The 12,199-nt window shown below is 53.0% G+C and overlaps 1 protein-coding gene across 1 annotated transcript in view; it reads left to right on the top strand.

Moving 5' to 3' along the window:
- The window catches only part of LOC126156501 (trichohyalin-like), a 170,206-nt gene that overhangs the window by 129,287 nt on the left and 28,720 nt on the right, over nucleotides 1-12,199 (top strand). The window lies entirely within an intron of this gene.

Here is a 12,199-nt window from a genome sequence, read left to right as displayed (position 1 = left end):
CCGCCCTGATGCCACCTACTCCGACCAAGGGCCCTCCCCACGGGCGCCACCCAGCCGCAGCAATAGCCACCTGGCAGGATGGCCATTGCCGGGAGTCCTGATGCCCCAGGGAGACGGGCATCTACTCCTTGGCATACGTGGGGAGTTAACGGCGCAGGCATCAGTAGAGCGATCCCTGTGTTGTCAGGGGGCTACAACCAAGAGGGTACATGGCGGCCCCACCACAACGGACTGGCTACCGTGCTGGATCTTAGGTGCAAAACTGTTCAAGGTCGTCGTCGCAGTTAAAAGAAACACTGCAGAGTGCAGCGTGGGAATCGCACACAGGGACGTATCCTCGCCCAAGAGATGGAAAACGAGCGGGACACCATTGCAACGACGAAAAAGCCGGCTAAAGGTCTCAATGCACGACGGATACAGTGCACCACGTAAGGCGCCCTTCCCCAATTGGCTCGCTCTTCGGAATAATTTAGAAAGATGGAGGTCAAACCCGAAAGGGGACCATCACATAAGGCCGAAACATGTGAGACTCCTTTTAGTCGCCTCTTACGACAGGCAGGAATACCGCGGGCCTATTCTAACCCCCGAACCCGCAGGGGGCGGCCGATCTGACGACCGTGGCACTAAAGGTGAGGTCGCAAGTCTGCGTGGCCGCCTCCTTTGTTGGCCGAGGAGAAGCAAGGACAGTGCTATATTTTCCTGTCTGAGGCACGGTGGGCTTGCGACTGGCGAATAATTTTCGAGCAGCAAAGGTCGACACCTTTTCCTTCACTCTTATTTCCTGGATGAGCTTTTCGTCCTTAAAAACGGGGCAATCTCGAGAGGAAGCAGCGTGGTCACCCATACAGTTGATGCAGCGAGGGGATGGAGGTGGACAAGCACCCTCATGGGCATCCTTGCCACACGTAACATTTGGCTGGATTGGAACAGGACTGGCTGGTGTGATTGAACCGCCGACATCGATAGCAACGCGTAGTGTTTGGGACGTAAGGGCGAACGGAAATTATCTCATAGCCAGCTTTGATTTTCGATGCGAGTTGAACTGTGTCAAATGTCAAGAAGACAGTGCGGGTTGGAATGATGTTCGTGTCAACCCGTTTCATTACTCTATGAACTGCCGTTACGCCCTGGTCAGACAGATAGTGCTGAATTTCTTCGTCAGACAATCCATCAAGGGAGCGTGTATAAACGACTCCACGCGAGGAATTTAAGGTTCGGTGCGGTTCCACCCGGATAGGAAAGGTGTGGAGCAGAGAAGTACGCAGCAATTTTTGTGCCTGGAGGGCACTGTGTGTTTCTAACAACAGGGTGCCATTCCGTAATCTGGGACAAGACTTTACAGGACCTGCAATTGCGTCGACACCTTTCTGAATAATGAAAGGGTTGACCGTGGAGAAGTCGTGACCTTCATCAGTCCGAGAAACAACAAGGAACTGTGGCAACGATGGAAGAATCGTCTGTGGCTGAGACTCAGTATACTTACGTTTGTGAGCAGACATAGTGGAAGGTGAGGAAACCATTGCGGAAGAATCCCCATGATTACCGGCGTCTCCGATGGCGCGCTCCTCCCTTGTGGGGGCCCTCTCTGAGGGCACTCCCGCCTTAGGTGATTGTTCACACCTCAGGTCAAACCTCCCGACAAACGGACGGAGGGACCAATCGGCATTTTCGGAAGGTATCAGCTCGGGTAATCACCCCTCCCTGGGCCTGGCCGTTACCAGGGGGTACGTACGTGTCCTACCTGTCTACCCGGGGCGGGGAATTACGCGTTACCCCGTCACCGGCTACGCACGAAGGGCGTGGGTCGGCCTTCAGACACGCACAGGGAGGAAGAAAGAGAAAGGGAAAGGAAAGAAGAGAGGTCTCAAACGCCGCAGCGGAGAAAAGGGAAAGAGAAGAGGTAAGGAAAAAGGGAAGGACAAAGGGAAGGACAAAGGAAGGAAGAAGACATAAAAGCAAGAAAGACGAAGAATGCAGTACATTTACGAGCGTCCGTCTCCGGACGTAGGCACAAACCATACTCCCAGATGGGGAGAAAGGGAAGGAAAGAGCCAGAGGTGAGGGGAGGAGGGGCGAAGATAGGGATGGGGAAGGATGCGGAATGGGAAGGTATGCAGCCCGGAAAGGAAGGAAGGCCACATTAGCTCGGGGTCCCGTGCTCGCTACGCACGTATCCACAAAAGAGTTGTGGACCCCCTGGGGGGAAAACACTGACACTGGTAGCAGCGCGTAGGTGTCGGGACATAGGGGCGAACAGAAATAACCTCGTAGTCCGCTTTGATGCGCGATGGCAGCTGAACACTATCAAAGGTCAAGAAAAGCGTCCGGGTCGGTACAAGGTCATTGTTGACCTTTTTCATGACCCTACGGACAGCCGTCACGCCCTGCTCAGCGAGGAACGACTGAATCTCCTCGTCAGTCAATCCGTCGAGAGATCTAGTATAGACCACACCACGAGACGAATTCAAAGTTCGGTGAGCCTCCACCCGGACAGGGAACGTGTACAGGAGTGTGGCTCGAAGCAGTTTCTGTGCCTGAAAGGCGCTCTCAGTTTCTAGTAGCAAGGTACCATTACGCAACCTTGTACAAGACTTAACAGTACCAGCTATGGCATCTACGCCCTTCTGGATAACGAAAGGGTTGACAGAGGAAAAATCCTTTCCATCCTCAGATCGAGAAACTACGAGGAACTGTGGGGCAGGCGGTAGTACCTTTGTCACTGGTGGCTGGTCATGTTTCCGTTTGTGGGCAGAAGTCGAGAGAGAAGAAGAGAATTCCATTGCGGAGGAATCCTCCATGATTGCCAGCGTCTCCGATGGCGCACTCCTTCCTTATGGGGACCCTCTCAGAGGGCACTCCCGCCTTAGGTGAATGTTTACACCTCAGGTCACACCTCCCGAGAAACAGACGGAGGGACCAATTGGCATGGTTAGAAGGTATCAGCTCAGGCAATCACCCCTCCCTGGGCCTGGCCTTTACCAGGGGGTACGTGCGTGCCTTACTTTTCTACCCAGGGCGTGGAATTACGCGTTACCCCCTCACCGGCTACGCGTGCGAACGCGTGGGTCGGCCTTCAGGCGCGCACAGGGAGGAAGGAAGAAGAGGAAAAGGAAGAGAGAGAGGACAGACTGTCTCAAACGCCGAGGCGGAGACCAGAGAAGGCAAGGAGAAGAAGGCAAGGAGAAGAAGGCAAGGGAAAGAGTAAGGAAGACAGTGAGATGGAGAAGAACAAAGAAAGCAACCAACCAAAGGAAGGAAGAGACGAGAAGTGAAAAACCAAAAAGACCACAATTATAGGTCAAGGAACCGTCCGTCTCCGGACGCAGGCGCTAACTACCCCCGTGAGGGGGATGGACTCCTTGTAGTCGCCTCTTACGACAGGCAGGAATACCGCGGGCCTATTCTATCACCCGAACCCGCAGGGGGGGAAGAGAGCGTTGGATCCAGTGCACGAAAGGGTGAACCGGATACGGATCACTGAGGCACTGGATGGCGATCAGGGAATCGGAGCAGATGACATAAGCAGAATGTCGGTGGCGGCAGATGTAAAGAACAGCCTGGTAGAGGGCAAATAGCTCAGCTGTGAAGACCGAACAATGGCCATGGGGCCGGTATTTGAAACTGTGTGCCCCAACAATAAAAGAACACCCGACACCGTCATTGGTCTTAGAGCTGTCTGTATAAATGAAGGTCATATTAATCAACTTCGAACGAAGTTCGACAAAACGGGAGCGGTATACCGAACTGGGGGTAACCTCCTTTGGGAGCGAGCTGAGGTCAAGGTGAACGCGAACCTGAGCCTGGAACCAAGGTGGCGTTTGGCTGTCGCCCACTCGAAGGGTTGGAGGCAGTGAAAAATCAAGGTGCTGAAGGAGGCGACGAAAGCGGACTCCAGGGGGTAGCAGGGCAGAGACATACAACCCTTATTGACGGTCGGGAGAGTCGTCAAAAAAGGAACGATAGGACGGGTGGTCGGGCATTGACAACAGCCGACAGGCATACCGACAAAGCAGTGTATCGCGCCGGTAGGTTAGTGACAATTCACCGGCTTCGGCATGAAGACTCTCGACGGGACTAGTATAAAACGCTCCGAACGCTAGACGTAAACCCCGATTTTGTATGGAGTTGAGGCGGCGTAAGATGGATGGCCGTGCAGAGGAGTATACGAAGCTCCCATAATCCAGCTTGGAGCGGACGATCGACCGATATAGACGAAGTAGGACGGTTCGATCCGCTCCCCACGACATACAACTGAGAACACGGAGGACATTTAGAGAACGGGTACAACGGGCAGCCAAATATGACATGTGGAGACCAGCTAAGTTTCCTGTCAAATGTAAGACCTAAAAATTTTGTTGTCTCCACGAATGGGAGAGCAACGGGACCGAGTCGTAAGGACGGTGGGAGAAACTCTTTGTAGCGCCAGAAGTTAATACAGACTGTCTTCTCGGCAGAAAAACGGAAGCCATTGGCGACACTCCAGGAGTAAAGACTGTCAAGACAACGCTGAAGACAGCGCTCCAGGAAACATGTACGCTGCGCGCTGCATAGATGGTAAAATCGTCCACGAAAAGGGAGCCTGATACATCAGCTGGAAGGCAATCCATTATTGGATTGATCGCTATGGTGAAGAGAGCGACGCTCAAAACTGAGCCTTGTGGCACCCCATTTTCCTGGCGAAAGGCGTCGGACAGGACAGAACCCACACGTACTCTGAACTGTCGGTCCATTAAAAAGGCACGAATAAAAAGAGCGAGGCGACCGCGTAAGCCTCATGTATGCATGGTGCGGAGATTTCTTTTCTTTTTTTTTGTGGTTTTAGGGCGCAAAACTTCTATGGTCATTAGCGCCCAGCCCGTGACTTAAGACAGTAAAAAACCGAAATTGAAAACCAGCAGCAATGGGAACAAACTCATAAAATTGGAGAAACTAAAAGTAGAAAGAATGCTTAAAAATCCACTACAGACAGGGGGTGGTTGTCCCCAAAAAAAAACTTCAAATGACTGACGTCATTTCACTGTCACTAATAAACTGGAGAACGCGGTCGGCTGAGCGCGTGTCATCTGCTAAACTCGACGATAGATCAGGCGATAGCTGTAGACGGGAGCGTAACGGATTAAAATAGGGGCATTCAATTAAAAGGTGTCTGACCGTTCACGGCTGAGAGCAGTGGGGACAGAGTGGAGGAGGATCACCGCTTAAAAGATGTCTATGGCTAAAAAGACAGTGCCCTATCCGGAGTCTAGCTAAAATTACCTCCTCCCGACGACGCGTTCGGGAGGAAGAGGTCCAAGCGCAAGGAAGGGCTTTCACTTCCCGCAATTTATTACGGGGAAGTGTTGACCAATGCGCATGCCATAAATGAGCAACTTGGCGACATAAACCGCTCCGTAGATCGGTGAAGGGAAGCGACTGAATAGCTGGCCGAGGAAGAGAGACTGCAGCCTTGGCCGCCATATCGGCCGCCTCATTCCCACAGATACCAGCGTGTCCCGGGAGCCAGAGGAACGCCACCGAGACGCCCCCCAGGTGGAGCAAGCGCAGACAGTCCTGAATCCGGTGGACCAGAGGGTGCACAGGGTAAAGAGCTTGGAGACTGAGGAGAGAGCTGAGAGAATCTGAGCAGATAACGTACTGTATCCGCTGATGGCGGCGGATGTAGTGGACAGCCTGGAGAACAGCGTAAAGCTCCGCAGTATAAACCGAACACTGGTCGGGAAGTCTAAAGCGATTTGGGGTGTCGCCAACAATATAGGCACTCCCTACACCTAATGATGTTTTCGAGCCGTCGGTGTAAATAAACGTGGCGTCCGTCATTTGTGCACATAGAGCAGCAAATGCCCGACGATAAACAAGTGTAGGGGTACCATCCTTGGGAAATTGACAAAGGTCACGGAGCAGGCAGATCCGGGGACGGAGCCAAGGCGGTGCTGTACCCCAAGTTGTCAAGAAGGTTTTCGGAAAGCGGCAGGAAAGAGAATGGAGCAATTGACGGAAGCGGACTCCCGGGGGTAGTAGGGAGGAGGAGCGGCCTGCATACCCTACATCAAAGGAGGCGTCGAAAAAAAGGTCATGGGCTGGATTAGCAGGCATGGAAGACAGATGGCTAGCATAACGACTCAGGAGGACTGCTCGCCGATTGGACAGCGGAGGTTCAGCAGCCTCAGCATAAAGGCTTTCCACAGGGCTAGTGTAAAAAGCTCCAGACACTAAACGTAATCCACGGTGGTGGATAGAGTCGAGACGCCGAAGAATAGACGGCCGAGCAGAGGAGTAGACTATGCTTCCGTAATCCAATTTTGAGCGCACTAAGGCGCGATAGAGGCGGAGAAGGACCACTCGGTCCGCTCCCCAGGAGGTACCATTCAGGACACGGAGGGTGTTAAGCGATCGCAGACAGCGAGCCGAAAGATAGGAAACGTGGGAGGACCAGCACAGTTTTCTGTCAAACATAAGACCCAAGAATTTAGCGACGTCTGAAAACGGAAGGTTGACAGGACCTAGATGTAAGGAGGGCGGAAGAAACTCCTTACGTCGCCAAAAATTGACACAAACGGTCTTACTGGGTGAGAAACGGAAGCCGGTTTCGATGCTCCACGAGTGGAGGCGATCGAGACATCCTTGAAGACGTCGTTCAAGAAGGCTGGTCCGTTGAGAGCTGTAGTAGATCGCAAAATCGTCCACAAAGAGGGAGCCCGAGACATCAGGAAGGAGACAATCCATAATTGGATTTATGGCGATGGCAAACAGTACAACACTCAGCACGGATCCCTGGGGTACCCCGTTTTCTTGGGAGAAAGTACGGGAGAGAGTAGTGTTCACCCGCACCCTGAAAGTGCGCTCTGCCATAAATTCGCGAAGAAAAAGGGGCAGCCGGCCTCGAAAGCCCCAAGAGAACAGTGTGCGGAGGATGCCTGTCCTCCAACAGGTATCGTATGCTCTCTCCAGATCGAAAAATATTGCTACCGTTTGGCGTTTCCGGAGAAAATTGTTCATGATATAAGTGGAGAGAGCAACAAGATGGTCAACTGCAGAACGATGCTTCCGAAATCCGCATTGGGCTGGTGTTGAAAGACTGCGGGATTCCAGCCACCAAGCTAACCGGCAATTCACCATACGCTCCAAAACCTTACAGACACTACTCGTGAGAGAAATGGGGCGATAGCTAGAGGGGAGATGTTTGTCCTTTCCAGGTTTTGGAACAGGAACGACGATAGCTTTCCGCCACCGTTTGGGAAAGGTACTGTCGGTCCAAATTCGATTATATAGGCGAAGGAGGTAACGCAGACTAGGGGTTGATAAATGCAGCAACATTTGGACATGGATACCATCCGGTCCTGGGGCGGAGGAGCGAGAAGATGAGAGGGCATGTTGGAGTTCCCGCATGGAGAAAACAGTATTGTAGCTTTCGTGATTTTGAGAGGAGAAAGCAAGAGGTCGCACTTCCGCTGCACGTTTCTTCGGGAGAAACGCTGGCGGGTAATTTGAAGAGCTCGAAATCTCAGCAAAGTGCTGACCAAACGAGTTAGAAATTGCGACGGGGTCCACTAAGGTATCATGCGCGACAGTGAGCCCAGAGACCGGGGAGAAACTAGGCGCGCCTGAGAACCGTCGAAGCCGACTCCAAACTTCCGAGGAGGGAGTGAAGGTGTTAAATGAGCTAATAAAGAATTTCCAGCTTCCCTTCTTGCTATCGTGGATGACGCGACGGCATCGCGCACGGAGCTGCTTATAGCGGATACAGTTGGCCAAAGTAGGATGGTGACGGAAAATGCGAAGAGCACGCCGCCGCTCACGTATTGCATCACGGCATGCCTAGTTCCACCAAGGAACTGGGGGGCGCCGGGGCAATTCGGAGGTGCGTGGTATTGAACGTTCCGCAGCTGTAAGGATAACGTCGGTAATATGTGTGACCTCATCGTCGACGTTGGGAAAGCGACGGTCATCGAATGTCGCGAGAGACGAAAAAAGTGTCCAATCGGCTTGGGCAAACTTCCAGCGTCGCGGGCGCATATATGGCAGTTGAGGCTGCAGTCTAAGGACACATGGAAAGTGGTCACTCGAGTGTGTATCATCAAGGGCGAACCATTCGAAGCGCCGAGCTAGCGGAACAGTACCGACCGCAAGGTCCAAATGAGATAAATTTGTCGTGGAGGCAGACAAAAATGTGGGGACCCCAGTGTTGAGGCAAACTAGATCCGCTTGGTGGAAGACGTCTAGCAATATGGAGCCACGTGGACAAGGATGTGGAGATCCCCAAAGTGGGTGGTGGGCATTGAAGTCCCCAACCAGCAAATAGGGGGGTGGAAGCTGACCAAGAAGATGAAGGAGATCAGCTCGTGCCATTGGTGTGGACGATGGAATGTATACAGTACAAAGAGAGAACGTGTATCCGGAAAGGGAAAGACGGACGGCGACAGCTTGGAAGGAAGTGTTTAAGGGGATTGGGTGATAATGGAGGGTATCATGGAGAAGAATCATGAGTCCTCCATGGGCTGGAGAGCCTTCAACAGAGGGGAGATCATATCGGACGGACTGAAAATGAGGGAGAACAAAGCGGTCATGGGGACGCAGCTTTGTTTCCTGAAGACTGAAGATGACCGGCGAGTAGGATCTTAAGCATGGTGGTGGTGCGGAGAATGCCCGCCCTCCAACAGGTGTCGTAAGCCTTCTCCAAGTCAAAGAACACAGCCGCGGTCGGGCGCTTCCGCAAGAAGTTATTCATAATGAAGGTCGACAAGGTAACCACATGGTCAACAGCAGAGCGGCCCCTACGAAATCCACATTGTACATTGGTAAGGAGGTGTCGAGACTCGAGCAGCCAAACCAAACGAGAGTGAACCATTCGCTCCATCACTTTACAGACACAGCTGATAAGCGAGATGGGTCGATAACTGGAAGGCAAGTGCTTGTCCTTCCCCGGCTTAGGAATCGGGACAATAGACTCGCGCCAGCATGTGGGAACATGTCCCTCAATCCAGATGCGATTGTAAGTACGAAGAAGGAAACCTTTACCCGCAGGAGGAAGGTTCTTCAGCATCTGAATATGAATAGAATCAGGCCCTGGAGCGGAGGACCGTGACCAGGCAAGTGCGTTTTCGAGTTCCCGCATGGTGAATGGTGCATTATAACTTTCATGATTCGAGGAGCGGAAGTTAGGTGGCCTAGCCTCCTCTGCCTGTTTTCGGGGGACGAAGGCAGGGTGGTAATGAGCGGAGCTCGAAACCTCTGCGAAAAAGCGGCCGAAGGCATTGGAGACATCCTCAGAGGCCACAAGGACGTCATTCGCGACCGTCAAGCCAGAAACTGGTGAGTGGACCTTAGTGCCAGATAGCCGGCGCAGGCTACCCCAGACAACAGGAGTAAAACTGTTGAAGGTGCTTGTGAAAGCAGCCCAGCTGGCTTTCTTGCTTTCTTTAATAACACGACGACACTGCGCACGTAATCATTTATAATTGACACAATTCGCCTCCTTAGGGTGGCGTTTAAAGGTGCGTAAAGTACGTCGACGAGCACGTAAAGCGTCTCTACATGCTGCGGTCCACCAGGGGACCGGTACGCGACGTGGAGAAGAAGTAGTGTAAGGGATGGAATATTCAGCAACAGTGAGAATGACTTCCGTGAGGTGTGCGACCTGACTATCGCAGCTTGCGAAGGTTTGATCCTGAAAGGTCGCCCTGGAAGAGAAGAGCCCCCAGTGTGCTTTGGAGATGTTGCAACTAGTTGAGCACGGAGAGTGGGTATGACGCAGGGAAGTGGTTGCTTGAATACGTATCAGAAAGTTCATACCACTCAAACCGGCGTGCAAGTTGGGTAGAACATATAGAGAGGTCTAAATGGGAATAGGTGTGAGATGTGTCCAAAAGAAAAGTAGGGGCGCCAGTATTGAGGCAGACAAGATTGAGCTGGTTGAAAAGGTCTGCTAACAGGGAGCCCCTCAGGCAGTATGCTAAAGAGCCCCAAAGGGGGTGGTGGGCATTAAATTCTCCAGTTAACAAAAATGGTGCAGGTAGCTGAGCAATAATTTGCATCATGTCTGCCCTGGTAACGGCTGATGACGATGGAGTGAAAACGGTACAAATGGAAAATGTAAAAGTGGGGAAAGTATTTCGGACGGCAACTGCCTGCAGGCCGGTGTGCAATGTGACGGGATCGTAGTAAATATCATCCCGGACCAGCAACATAACCCCTCCATGAGCCGGAATACCTGCCACAGGGGTAGGTCAAAACATACAGGGGCACAGTGTCCCTAGTCAATTTGATCGCATGGGCGTAGCTTCGTTTCCTGGAGGGCTACGACGAGCGGACAGTACAAGCGTAGCAGTAACTTTAAGCAGTAACTTAAGAAGAAGTGCCATCAGGAGAAGAAAAAGAAAAAGGAGAAGCAAGAAGCGGTCACCTCGAAGGCCGCCGAGGGCTTGGCTTCGAGCGAGCACTGCCGCCGCTATCAATAGGCGGAGAGTCATCGTCCATTGGTTCAATAGGTTCATCGGCCATATCGTTAAGATGGCCGGGAGGGGGCGCTTTCTCCGCCGGTGAACGGCCAGATGTGCGGCTACCAGCGGTGCGGCCAGGCGAAACGGATGACGGCCTGGGGCGGCAACCGCTGGGTGGCGCAGGAGAAGAAATGCGCCGTGGCGGAGAAGGAGAACTGTGCTTCCTATGAGCCTTCTTGGAAGGTCGTTTGGTGGAAGTACTGGTCGATGGCTGGGAGGTCGAGGTACGTAGGAAGTTTGCACGGGACGGTTCATTCTTCAAGGCCCGTGCATCTGACTTCTGGGTCTTCGTCTTAGCAGAAGCTGATGAAGGGGCTTGTGTCTGTGGGGTGATGGGAGGAAGAGGAGACGTCGACCGCGCGATCTTAGCACTGGCCGAACGGACGACCGTGGTGCTGAAGGTCAGATCGCATGTCTGCGTCGCCACCTCCCTGGTAGTCCGAGGAGAGGCGAGGCGAGTCGAGTCGAGGACAGTACTGTATTTCCCCGCTGGGAGCAGCGTGGGCTTCCTACTAGCAAATAGCTTGCGAGCAGCCGAGGTGGACACTTTCTCTTTGACGCGAATTTCCTGTATACAGCGCCTTCCGTGTAGATGGGGCAGTCGTGGGAGGACGCTGCATGGTCACCCTGACAGCTCACACAATGAGGAGACGGAGGTGGACAGTCACCCTCATGGGCATCTCTGCCACAAGTGACACCTTTAACCGCATTAGAACAAGACTGGCGAGTGTGATTAAAACGCTGACACTGGTAGAAGCGCGTAGGTGACGGGACATAGGGGCGAACAAAAACAACCGCGTAGCCCGCTTTGATGCCGCGACGGCAGTGAACACTATCAAAGGTTAAGAAAAGTGTCCGGGTCGGTACAAGGTCATTGTTGACCTTTTTCATGACCCTACGGACAGCCGTCATGCCCTGCTCAGCGAGGAAGGACTGAATCTCCTCGTCAGTCAATCCGTCGAGTGTTCTAGTATATACCACACCACGCAACGAATTCAAAGTGTGGTGAGCCTCCACCCGGACAGGGAACGTGTACAGGAGTGTGGCCCGAAGCAGTTTTTCTGCCTGAAAGGCACTCCCAGTTTCTAGTAACAAGGTACCGTTACGCATCCTGATACAAGCCTTGACAGATCTGGCTATGGCATCTACGCCCTTCTGGATAACTAAAGGGTTGACAGATGAAAAATCCTTTCCGTCCTCAGATCGAGAAACTACGAGGAACTTTGGGGCAGGTGGCAGTACTTTTGTCACTGGTGGCTGGTCAAGTTTCTGTTTTTGGGCAGAAGTTGAGAGAGAAGAAGAGAAATCCATTGCGGAGGAATCCCCCATGATTGCCAGCGTCACCGATGGCGCGCTCCTTCCTTGTGGGGACCCTCTCAGAGGGCACTCCTGCCTTAGGTGAATGTTTACACCTCAGGTCACACCTCCCGAGGAACGGACGGAGGGACCAATCCGCATGGTCGGAAGACGTCAGCTCAGGCAATCACCCCTCCCTGGGCCTGGCCTTTACCAGGGGGTACGTGTGTGCCTTACTTGTCTACCCAGGGCGGGGAATTACGCGTTACCCCGTCACCAACTACGCGTGCGAACGCGTGGGTCGGCCTTCAGGCACGCACACGGAGGAAAGAAGAAGAGGAAAAAGGAGGCAGATAGGGAGAGAAAGGACAGACTGTCTCAAACGCGAAGGCGAGGAGACGAAGGCG

The sequence above is a fragment of the Schistocerca cancellata genome, chromosome 2 (assembly GCF_023864275.1).
Source record: "Schistocerca cancellata isolate TAMUIC-IGC-003103 chromosome 2, iqSchCanc2.1, whole genome shotgun sequence".
Classification (NCBI taxonomy): Eukaryota; Metazoa; Arthropoda; class Insecta; order Orthoptera; family Acrididae; genus Schistocerca; species Schistocerca cancellata.
The sequence above is the reverse complement of the archived record's forward strand: the minus strand, read 5'-3'. Positions and strand labels throughout refer to the sequence as shown.